The following is a 12,023-nucleotide window of genomic DNA, read 5'->3' as shown; positions in this document are numbered from 1 at the left end:
GAGAAGGATATCATGTTTGGTAAGGTGGAGGGTCAGCGTAAAAGAGGAAGATCCCCAATGAGATGGATTGGCTAAGTGGCCACATCGATGGACTCAAGCGTGGCAACAGTATTGAGGTTGGCCTAGGATCGGGCTCTGTTTCATTCTGCTGTGCATAAGGTCGCTGTGAGTAGGAACTGACTCTATGGCACTTAACAACAACAACTGTAAAGGTTGTTTGCTGGGTAGATTGACTGGAAAAGATACAGGAGGTAGAAATAGTTTGGAAGTTATAAAAAAATTCTTAGTGAAGTATAATGAAGGAACTATAATTAGGGCTCCCGCTGCAGATAAACACACAGGTTTCAGTAGATTCAGTGGAAATAAGATACAATAGGCTTAGTGAAACCACAAGACGTAAGAAGCAATAGATTAAACTAATAAATCCATGCTGTCCTCATGTGGTGCTCTAGGATAAGCACTGAACCACAAGGTCAGTGTGAACCACAAGGTCAGTAATTCAAACTCACTATCCACTCCTCAGAAACTGTTCTGGGCCGCTATGAATCAGAACCGACTCAATGGCACCGAACAAAAACAACAACAATAAAACCATAGCATGTAAAACAAGGAGGAATGTTGGATATGAATCTATGTGACTTGAAAGATGACTTAGTATTGATTTTAATATAAATATGTCTATTAAATTTAATGGGAGCATGGTGACTCTGTAGGATAAGCACTGGGCTGCAATACACAAGGTCAGTGGCCCGAGACCACCAGACACTCTGTGGGAGAAAGATGAGGATTTTTTCTTCCTGCAAAGATTTACAGCCTTGGAAACTATATACAGGATTGCTATGAGTCAGAACAGACTCAATGGCACTAAACAACAACAAAGCAACATTCAATTTAATATTTGCGCTGCTCCTGCTAAATAGGAAATACACTAGATGTGGAGAAAGAGAATGAATTTAATTTTGAACATGTTGAATTGGAGGTACAAAGTTCTTTTAAAGTGAAAACTGTGAATCAAAGCTCAGAAGATTGGGTCAGCAGAGAAAAATTTATGAGTCATTTTCTGAGATATGGTATTTAACATTGAGTGAAATTGAAAGAGAACAAGAAGATATCTAGACAATGTCTTTGGACATGTTTACATTTGAGGACAAGAAAATAAAGTAAAAACACTAAAAAAGAGGCTAGAAATGTATGTAATGTGATGCCCAAGAAAGATACTAATAGAAGGTTTCAAAGAAGAGGATCCTTTTCTCTAATTCTTCTCCTTCACTCTTCCTCATCTTCTCCAATACCTTCAGATACCCAAACGAAGATATCTGGAGTCCCTTTCCTCAATTTTCTTCCCCTTCCCAATTCACCATTAAGTTCTTTAGATTCTATTTTCAAAATACATTGCGAATCAGCCTGCTTCTCTCATAGCCACTGACTTTATAATTTGAATCCAAGTCATTATTTCAGTCCAAACTGTGTGCAATAGCATATAGACTGGTCATTCTGTTTCTACTCTTTAACCTATTAAACACCCAGGAGTCAGAGTGATCTTATATAAAAGGCAAATAGAATGTTATTCCTCTGCTTAAATTCCTTCTGTGGAATTTCTGTGTGATTAAAATGAAATCCAAAGTCTGCAACATGGCCTGTATGGTCTTGCTTGTACTTATAACTTCACTCTAATTGCTGGCAAGTTTTCCCTCTCTGACCTGGTCTTCTTCATCTTTCAGGACTATTCTAAACTGTTTCTCACTTTTGGGTCTCTAATATGCTCTCCTCTATCAAAAAAACTCTTCCTTCATTCTTTACCTGCTTATCACCTACTTGTCTTTCAGGTACACACTTCAAAATATAAACCATATCCTGCTTGTTTATCTTTCCACAGTTTCCATTTCAAGATTTGAAATGAATTATTTTTGGTGTGTTCATCTATACCATGCATATTTCAGATACTTGATTGGAAGCTTCTTAAGGACATGGAATTTTGTTTTTGTTAAGTGTGTTTTGTTTGCCACTATTTACTACTGAAAGTAGGGATTAGATTCACAGGAAACAATACAAACACACAGACCCACGCATATGCATGCACATATATACATTTGAATAAGTCGATAAATGACCATAGAGCTAAATATTTTAAGAGATAGAGGAGAACAAAGACTGTAAAAAGGCAACTATGAGTATATAGGTGATACTTTAAAAGTAATCTTACAAACTTATGATTTAACAATATTAACACAAACCACTAGAACACAAACAGCATCTAAAAGATTGAAAGTGAGCTGCCTTTATGGGTGGTAAAGAAAGTTGGGACTGGAGATTACTGATGATTTTAAGCCTTTCAGGAGTTCTGGTGTGGTGCTGCAGGATAATGCTCTGGACCTCAAGCTCCATTTGAGCCTCAAGGTTGGCAGTTCACACCCACCAGCTGCTTCTTGGAAACCTAATACAGGGTTTACTCTACGTCAGAACTCACTCGATGGCACTTGACATCAGTATCGGCATAACCCTTTCAGCATTATTTGTTTTTTGACCTAACATGTTTCTTTCAATCTAAAGTCAGTTCAACTATAAGAAACAACATGTGGATTTAATGTATGTCTGGGAAAGAAAAGATACTGCCAATCTATCATACTATTAAACTCAATTTCAGATGTGTATGTATAAAAAGGTATGTTCTGGTATTACATAGAAATTAAGTTGCTTAAATTGCATAAATTAAATTGTCCGTGAACTTTAAAGAAAGTGTTGGGGTAGATAGGGATAGAGTGTTAAAACTTTTCTTTGGTTTATTTTAGAATTTAAATCCTATAAGTATTTTCTAAGTCACTTCTCTTCCTAAATAATTTAGAAAAATTTAGATAAATAATTTTTTGTGTTTTTGTTATCATCAATGCAGCTGTGCTATATAAAAAGCTTAAATTTTATCTAGTTTAAAGTATTATTTGTAATATCTTAGACCAGCAATCAGCATTTTTTTTTTTTTCAGTAAAAGATCAGATAATAGGTATTTTAAACTTTGTGAGCCAAAATGTAAAAATCAAAGTGTAGATACTTATGTAACAAGAGGAGTCCCTAGGTTAACATGCTTGAACACTAACCAAAATGTTTGAGGTTGGAGTTGATGCAGAAGAAAATCCTCTGGTAGCGTAGTGGTTATGAATCGGGCTGCGAACCGCAAGGTCAGCAGTTCGAAACTACCAGCTGCTCCGTGGGAGAAAGATGAGGCATTCTGCTCCCGTAAAGATTAACAGCCTCGGAAACCCTGTACAGGGGCGCTATGAGTCGGAACCGACTCCACGGCACATAACAACAACAACAATCGACTGAAAAAAAATCACTCATTAGAAATCCTACTGTGATGCATAAGAAGTTGCTATGAGTTGGAATTGACTTAATGGTCATTTTTTTTTTTTTTTTTAATGTAACCGGAGACAAAATAAATTTTCACAAACTTTTTAGTGAAAAATTTACAATGATTATTTTTGGAAACTGATAATACTAATCATAATAGTAATTCTTTTGAAACACTTAATCGGGGTCCAGTTAGTATTTCCTATCATCAAGTCAAATGCAAATGTTTGTCTGTGGAAATCTTTTTTAGTTTGTGGGCTATACAATACAGATGTCTGACCAGATTTTACCCATGATGCCAATCCCTGGTTGAGTCATCAGCTTCTGTTGCCTGACTGTGAGTTTTTGCTTTAACCTGGTGAAAAATGATGCCATTTTATCTGGGCCACTGCTGCCTGGACACGCATGGAACCCGGGAGAGCAGTCTCTTTGCCTCTTGCCCTCTTCCTTGCTATTCAAGTATGTACTGACCAGTAGCATTGGTATCCTTTAGGAACTTACTGTTCATAGGTTGTGTCAAGTTGATTTTGTACCATGGTGACACCTGTGATAGAGCAGAACGGTCTCATAGGATCTTCTTGGCGGTAGTTTTTATGGAAGCAGATTGCCAGGTCTTTCTTTTGTGGTACATCTAGGTGGGTTCTAACTGTCAACCTTTCCTTTAGCAGTTGAATATTTAACTGTTTGCATCACCAGGGTTTCTCGGGAGGTTGTAAAACATGCAGAATCTCAGACTCCACCATCCAATGACAAACCATTTTACCTGCATGATCTAGATAACTAGTTCTGTTCTGTTTTATTTACTACTGCACTACAGGTGCCAATGAAAAAGAAGTTTTTTTTAAAAAATTCAAAACAAACTTTGATTCTATTCTAAATTTAATCCACTCCATTTTTATTCTTAACTTATAATAAGATAGTAATACCTCCAAAGGAAAGTGTAGTTTATCAGAATGTGCACATTTTAAACCTCTAGCAGATCTGTATTTACAAGATAAAGCACAATGGTTTCTAAAGAGATATGATGCCCAGATAAATAATGCATGTTTTAATATTGGCTGTGTGATTGCAAACAAGTCCATAAGCATCCTGAAGCTCTGTTTACCCTATTGTGCTACCATGTAATAATTTTTCAAATGAGGCCATAATGAGATAAAATCACTTGCTGTTTTATATGGAAACAAAATCTTTATACCAAAAAAAAAAGAGGTATTTTAAGATTTTTAATTATTGATTAAATTTACTCCCTGCAAAAATTATGGGTTTTCTTTTGGTAGTGTATTAATTAAGTCTATGATATGTAAACTTACTATCATAAATATGAAATTTTATTAAGTATCTGGAAGCACAGTTGCTCTTTAGAATAAGCACTGGACTGTGAAACACAAAGTTTGTGGTCCAAACCCACTAGCCAATACCAGGGAAAAAAATGAGGTTTTCTACTCCTGCAAAAAATTAAAAGCTACGGGAACCCTATACAGGATCAATATTAATTAGAATAAACTTGATGCTACTTAACAACAACAATGAGTTCTTAGAAATTCCTCTTGGAAACTTGGATACCTGATATTGGCAAATTCCCAGAAGAGGAAATTTGCTCATGGAAGGACTTACTTGTGACCATGAACCACTTTCATAGTTGCTGTTGCTGGTTGCTATCAAATTAGATCCAATTCATAGCAGCTCTGTGCACAATAGAATGAAACTCCGCCTGGTCCTGCACCAGCCTCACAATTGTTGTTATGCTTGAGTCCATTGTTGCTTGTTGAAAGTCTTCCTCGTTTTGCTCACTCTCTACTTTACAAAGCACGAAGTCCATCTCCAAGGACTGGTCCTTCCTGACACTTTTGTAGAAACAGCTATAATTGTCATTATATATATATCTGCTGGAGGAGATATTTCTTACCCACTCTGGGAATGAAATTTTGAAAAACAAACTTTCATTGTGAATTGGGTGAGGGTTTACAGAGCAGATCTATTTTCTATTCAACAATTCATATACTTTTTTTCATGTCACTGATTGTAATCCCCACAACAGAGCATCACCTATCCCACTTCCTCCCTCTGTATTCTGTTTCCATTCCTCCTTCTTCCTAGCTCTGCTGAATTTTGTCCTTGGCATTTATATCTCAAATGATTGATTATTGTAGAGTTATTTTTCCCCTTATACACCTGTCTATTATTTGTCTCAAAATTGAGTCACAGAGGTGATTTGATTTCTAAACCTGAAAGGTATTTAAGGACCATAGTTTTGAGGTTCCAGCAGTATCTATGTAAGCAGTACCTTGGTGGACATTTTCATAGTTTCAAGTTTTCGTCCATTCTATTGAAGACTTTCTAATGTGCTCCCTTTCAGAGCAGTTTGTAATGGTAGCTGGGAATCATCTATTTCTCCTGTTCTCTGAATTGTGGAGACTGATGTTCACATGGTTCATAAGTCCACTGTACTAATTGTTTCCATGTGTTTTGGGGTTTCTGTACTCTTCATGATCTTTAAATTTTTATTTGTTTCACATATTAGTGTAGTGTGCTTCTTTATTTGAACTGAGCTACTCATCATTCTTTTGTTTCTTTTTGATCACTGAAGCTCATTCAGGAGATTCCAAATTAGCTTGTGCTTTGATTTCTGAATATAGAACATATATATACCATATTTATATTGAGATCAATAAAGAAATGTATCTTGATAAGGAATCACCTATTGCTTTGGGTGATGTCCTAGTGGTCTACTTTACCTTAAATTGAATTCCAACTTTGATGTCATCTTTAAAAATTAGGATCTGAGAATATCAATGTGATTTTTATTAAATAAGTGAATAATTGAATGAAAGAATTATTACAGAAAAATACCACAGGTGTGGCAGTTCAAACCCACCAGCTACTTCTTAGAAATCCTATACATGATCACTATGATTAGCACTTAACAACAACAACAAAGTTATTTCTATTAAGTACTTTGTAATGGATATACCTTTTAATGTTCCTTGGACAAATGTATAAGTTCCAAAACAGGAAAAAAAAAAAAAAGTAATTTCCCCAAGTTAATCCACTTTCAATAATGGTGACTGGATCCCTGATTTGTTTTTTAGTTCATTAAACACTTTGGTTCTAACCAATAAATTATTTTATATTAATTGACAATTAATAGAACTAGTGGGAGTTACTAGTTAGATAAGAAAATCAACCCTATGATGTTATCTATAGCATAAAAGACTTTTAAAGCCAAAGGCCTTGAAGATATTTGAATATACTTCATTTGCATTTTAATTTAGATGTTATTTAAAAGCCAAATAATTGCTACCTCATGTGTTATACACTTGTGCTTTGTGTAAGGCTTCATAACAATCTTAATTAGGATAATTTTAGTCAGATTAATACTTGCGTATGTCAGCACAAACTTTTGAATGCTGCAAACTGCTGGATTTAATTAATACTACGGAAAGAAAATACTCATGGTGTAAACATTTTTTAACTGAAAAAGAATAAAACGAAGTATACACAATTATGACAGAGAATAAATTAGGAAAATGAATCACTGATTCTAGATATTTAGTGAAAAAAGGTTGATATTAAAATAGAAAAATCAGGTTAAGTGTAAAGTTAGGAAAATATAGCCAATGTTTGAGACTGTTTGACCTTTGAATTTCATACAGAGTTCTGGGAGGTTTTGAGATTTTTTATAGTTGGCACCCTAATACACACTTCATGACTTCATCAGGTAATGAACTCAGGAATATTGTATTTTGGCTTAGAAACTTCTCTTTTGTTGGACTGTTTCAATGCTAGAACAGTTTCTGGTTTGATGAATTGTGTGACATTTCCTCATCTCTTATACTTGGCATAAGTTGTGATTATACCTGCAAACATTCGGTATTATCATAGTCTATGTAATCTTATACCTGCAAATATTCGGCATTGTCATTGCCTTTATAATCTTATACCTGCAAACATTTGGCATTATCATTGCCTATATAATCTCTTCCTTAATGATGAAAGTCCCTGAGAAGGAAGTGACTGGATGTGACAGGAAGTCAGGAAGTATAAGAAGTAACTTATACCACTGTGATAACAAATGATTTTTTAAACTTGTTTCATGCAATTTATGGGAAATAGCAGTGAGGATCTCATGCTAATACTGATCATTTAACTTTCATTCATATATTTTTTAAAAATCCCAAGCCCACTTCCATCCAGTTTATTCCAACTCATAACAAACCAAGGTAAGATTTACTTGGCAGAAATCTTTACAGGAGCAGAAAGCCTCCATGGAGTGGTTTGAGGATTCACACTGCTAACCCTTTGGTTAGAAGCACAACTTGTAACCAACTACACCACTAGCGATCCTCCAATAATAAGAAAACAATGGCCTTAGAACTGTAGTTGTTGTTAGGTGCCACTGTGATGTTATTTATTAGTCCAGGAGTGAGGATTTTTGTTTTACATTGAGCCTACATACTGAAGGCTGTAGTCTTCAGATTATGTGTTCTTACCTTTTCTAACTCCAGATCTTTGCATATTTCCTTATAATATTTGACTTGGTCTTCTCAAGCTGACCTTTGAAATATTCTGTTCAGCGCTTGTACCTCCTCACTTCTTCCATTTGCTTTAGCATATCTATAAAAGACAGCAAGTTTCAGAGTTTCTTCTGATATCCATTTTGGTTTTTTTCCTTCTTTCTTGTCTTATCAATGACCTTTTTCTTTCTTCCAGAATGATGTTCTTGATGTCATCCCACAATTTTTCTGGTTTTCAGTCTTCAGTGTCTAATGCATCAAATCTGTTATTCAGATTATCTCTAAATTCAGGTGGTATATATTCTAGTTCTAATGGATGGACTTGTTTTCATTTTCTTCAGCTTCAACCTGAATTTGCATATGGACAATTAATGGTCTGTTTCACAGTCTGATCCTGGCCTTGTTTTGGTTTTTCAACTGTCTCTTTCCACAGATGTAGTTAATTTGATTTCTGTGTATTCCATCTGATGAGGTTCATGTTTATAGTCATCTTTTTTGATATTTAGAAAAGGTCATTGGTCTTGAAAAATTCTATCATGGGATCTCCAGCACCATTTCTATCACCAAGGCCATATTTTCCAACTACTGATCCTTCCTCTTTGTTTTCAACCTTTGCATTCCATTCACCAGTAATTATCAATACATCTTGATTGCATGTTATACGAACAGAACAAGGGAACACCAAATGGTTTAAAATTAGGGAAGGTGTGCAACAAACAGGGTTGTATTCTTTCACCATACTTATTCAATTTGCATGCTGAATAAATAATCTAAGAAGCTGGATAATATGAAGAAAATCATGGCATCAGGATTGGAGGAAGATTCATTAGCAACCTGCAATATGCAGATGATACAACCTTGCTTGCTGAATGTGAAGAGGACTTAAAATATTTACTGATGAATATCAAAGGTCACAGCCTTTGGTATGGGTTGCATCTCATTATAAAGAAAACAAAAATCCTCACCACTGGACCAGTAAACAACATCCATATAAATGGAGAAAAGATTGAAGTTTCTAAAGACTTCATTTTGCTGGGAATATCCTTCAACACTCATGGAAGCAGCAGTCAAGAAATCAAATGATGCATTGCATTATGCAAATCTGTTACACAAGACCTCTTTAAAGTGTTAAAGATGTTAAAGATGTCAGCTTGAGGACTAAGATGTGCCTGACCCAAGCCATGGTATTTTCAATAACCTCATATGCATGAGAAAGTTCCACAATGAATAAGGAAGACTGTAGAAGAATTGATGCTTTTGAGTTATGGTGTTGGAGGAGAATATTGAAACAACCGTGGACTGCCAAAAGAACAAATAGTTCTGTGTTGGAAGAAGTACAGCCAGATTGCTTCTTGGAAGCCAGGAGGGTCAGACTTTGTCTCTCATACTTTGTACATATTTTTAGGAGGGAGCAATCACTGGATATCATGGTTGGTAAAGTGAAGGGTCGGAGAAAAAGAGGAAGGCCCCCAGTGAGATGGATTAGCACAGTAGCAGCAGCAATGAGCTCAGGCATGGCAACAATTATAAGGTTGGCCCAGGACTGGGCAGTGTTTTGTTCTGTTGTGCATAGGGTTGCTATGAGGCAGTACTGGCTTGATGACACCTAACAACAACAGCAAGGTCAGTTTGAACTGCAAGGTAGCTGTTTCAAACTCACCAGAATTCCTTAGAATGCCTATACAGGATTGCTGTGAATCAAAACTAACTTAATGGCACTTAACAAGAACACTAACAATGACCTGTGAATGAATGTATAAATAGATACTCAAGCTGAATAGGTATGGCCCAGGAAATGAGACTGTATCCATGTATATACATAGGTTTGAAAGAATATTTCCATATACATCTATGCTGTAAATATATCAGTTTTTACATACAGGAGTCAAACTCATGAAAATTTCTTAGTCTTACTCAAAACATCTTGAGGGAATGAGTCACTGAACCTCTTAGGACATAGTCTCAGGGACACCATGAAATTACATGGTCCACAAAGACAATGTTCTAAATTGTGCTTTGGGAAGGAACGACTGGGGTCTTAAAAAGTCATGAGCAGCTATCTAAGGTACAATTATTAGTCTGTTCCTGTCTGGAGCAAAGAGGAGAAAAGAAAATCAAAGGAACTCTGGTAACATGGTGGTTATGAGTCTGAATACTAATCTCAAGGTCAGCAGTTTGAAACTACTAGTGGTCCCAGGGGAGAAAGATGAGGCTTTCTGCTCCTATAAAGATTTACAGCCTTGGAAACCACATACAGGGTCGCTATGAGTTGGAACTGACACCAAGGACCACCAACCACCAATCGACCATGCGGATTTCAGCTTCCATAATCCTGAAGCCAGAAGAACTATATGATGACTGCCAGCTGCTTTGAAAAGAATCACATTAGAAGGTGCAGGATACAGTGGGAGAAAAGGGTGGAATTAAAAAAAAATTTTTTTAAAGACCAGATTTAGAAACTAATGGGACTCTTAAGATTATGGTCCTTAAAGATAGTGCCTTCAGGCCTAGAATTTAATTCATCCCTTTGTCTCAATTTTCAGCCAAACAATAAAGAGGTCTATAAGGTGAACAATAGCATTGTTGTTGTTGTTATTGCTGTGGAGTTGGTTCTGACTCATAAAGACCCTGCACAGGGTTTCCGAGGCTGTAAATCTTTATGGGAGCAGAAAGTCTCATCTTTCTCCCGTGCAACAGCTGGTACTTTCAAACTGCCAACTTTGAGGTTAGCAGCCTGATTCAGAAGAATAACACTAGGGATACACACATTTCTTAGAACAATCTACCCTTCAAGATCAAAAGGGAAGCATTTGCTCAAGGACAAAATTCAGAAGGCAGAAAGGGTTAGGAAAGAAAAAGTACTGGAAACTGGAAACAAAGGAAGTGTCATTGAGTTGGCTCTGACTCACAGTGACCCTGTATAGAGTTCCCAAGGAGGGACTGGTGGATTTGAACTGCTGACCTGTAATTTTCCTATAGTGCCACACCAGCGCTCTGTGAATTACAATATTATTTTTTTTTCACTTTAATATGTTTTCTTTTAACTTTTTATAGCAAACTGAGTAAAGGTTTAAAGAGCAGATCATCAGTTTTACATTATAAAAAAATCATACACTTTGTTTTACCTCAATTATTGTGATTCCCTCAGTGTAACATCATTTATCCCACTTTCTCCCTGCGTTTCTTGTTTCCATTCCTTCTTTCCCAACTCTTCTGAACTTTGTTGTTGGGTAAATACTTCCCTTTTGATCTCAAATGGTTGACTATTATATGGTTTATGTACTTCACTAGTGTTACTTTTCCCCTTGTAGACCTATCTACTGTTGTTAAGTACAGTCAAGTTGGTTCTGACCCATAGAGACTTTGTACAGAGTTTCCAAGGAGCATCTGGTGAGCTTGAACTGCTGACCTTGTGGTTCAAACCAATTTTACAGCCCAGTGCATTAACCTGCAGCGCCACACCAGGACTCCTAGACCTGTTTATTACTAAGTTGAATATTGAACTACAGGGATAGGTTCCGTTTCAGACCTAGAGGGTGACCAAGGACCATAGACTTAAGTTCTATCAGTGTCTGGCCAGTAAAGCTTGGTCTTTTTATGATTTTCTGTTTTGTTCCAATTTTTCTCCAACTCTAGTCAAGACCTATGGGACCAATGATCTCTTTTAGAACAGTTGGTAGTGATTGCCAGGCACCATCTATTTCTTTTGGCCTCAGGGTCATGAAGATTGATGCTTGAGTGGCCCGTTAATCCATTAGAGTAATTGTTTCCAAGCATCTTCAGTTTTCATCACTTTTCTTTCCTCCAGACAGAGAGAGACCAAAAGTGTACCTTGGATGGGTACTCTATTGGCTCAGAATTTAATGTGACCCCAGAATACATGTTGTTGTTAATTGTCATCAAGTCAGTTCCAACTCATGTTGTTGTTGTCAGGTGCCATTGAGTTGGAACCGACTCATAGCGACCCCATGCACAGCAGAACGAAACAATGTCTGATCTTGGGCAACCTCACTACCGCTGCCACACTTGACACCATCAATGATGCCACCTGGCTGATCCATCTCGTTGGGAATCTTCCTCTTTTTCTCTGACCATCTTACCCAGCATGACATCCTTCTCCAGCGACTGTTCCCTCCTGACAATATGTCCAAAGTATGAGAGACG

At 36.6% G+C, this 12,023-nt stretch overlaps 1 protein-coding gene across 1 annotated transcript in view; it reads right to left on the bottom strand.

The window, feature by feature from the left end:
- Positions 1-12,023, bottom strand: part of SLC15A5 (solute carrier family 15, member 5) — a 141,220-nt gene that overhangs the window by 64,544 nt on the left and 64,653 nt on the right. The gene's annotated exons all lie outside the window — the stretch shown is intronic.

This window comes from Chrysochloris asiatica, unplaced genomic scaffold (assembly GCF_000296735.1).
Source record: "Chrysochloris asiatica unplaced genomic scaffold, ChrAsi1.0 scaffold00086, whole genome shotgun sequence".
NCBI lineage: Eukaryota > Metazoa > Chordata > Mammalia > Afrosoricida > Chrysochloridae > Chrysochloris > Chrysochloris asiatica.
This window is presented reverse-complemented; position numbering and strand designations above follow the sequence as displayed.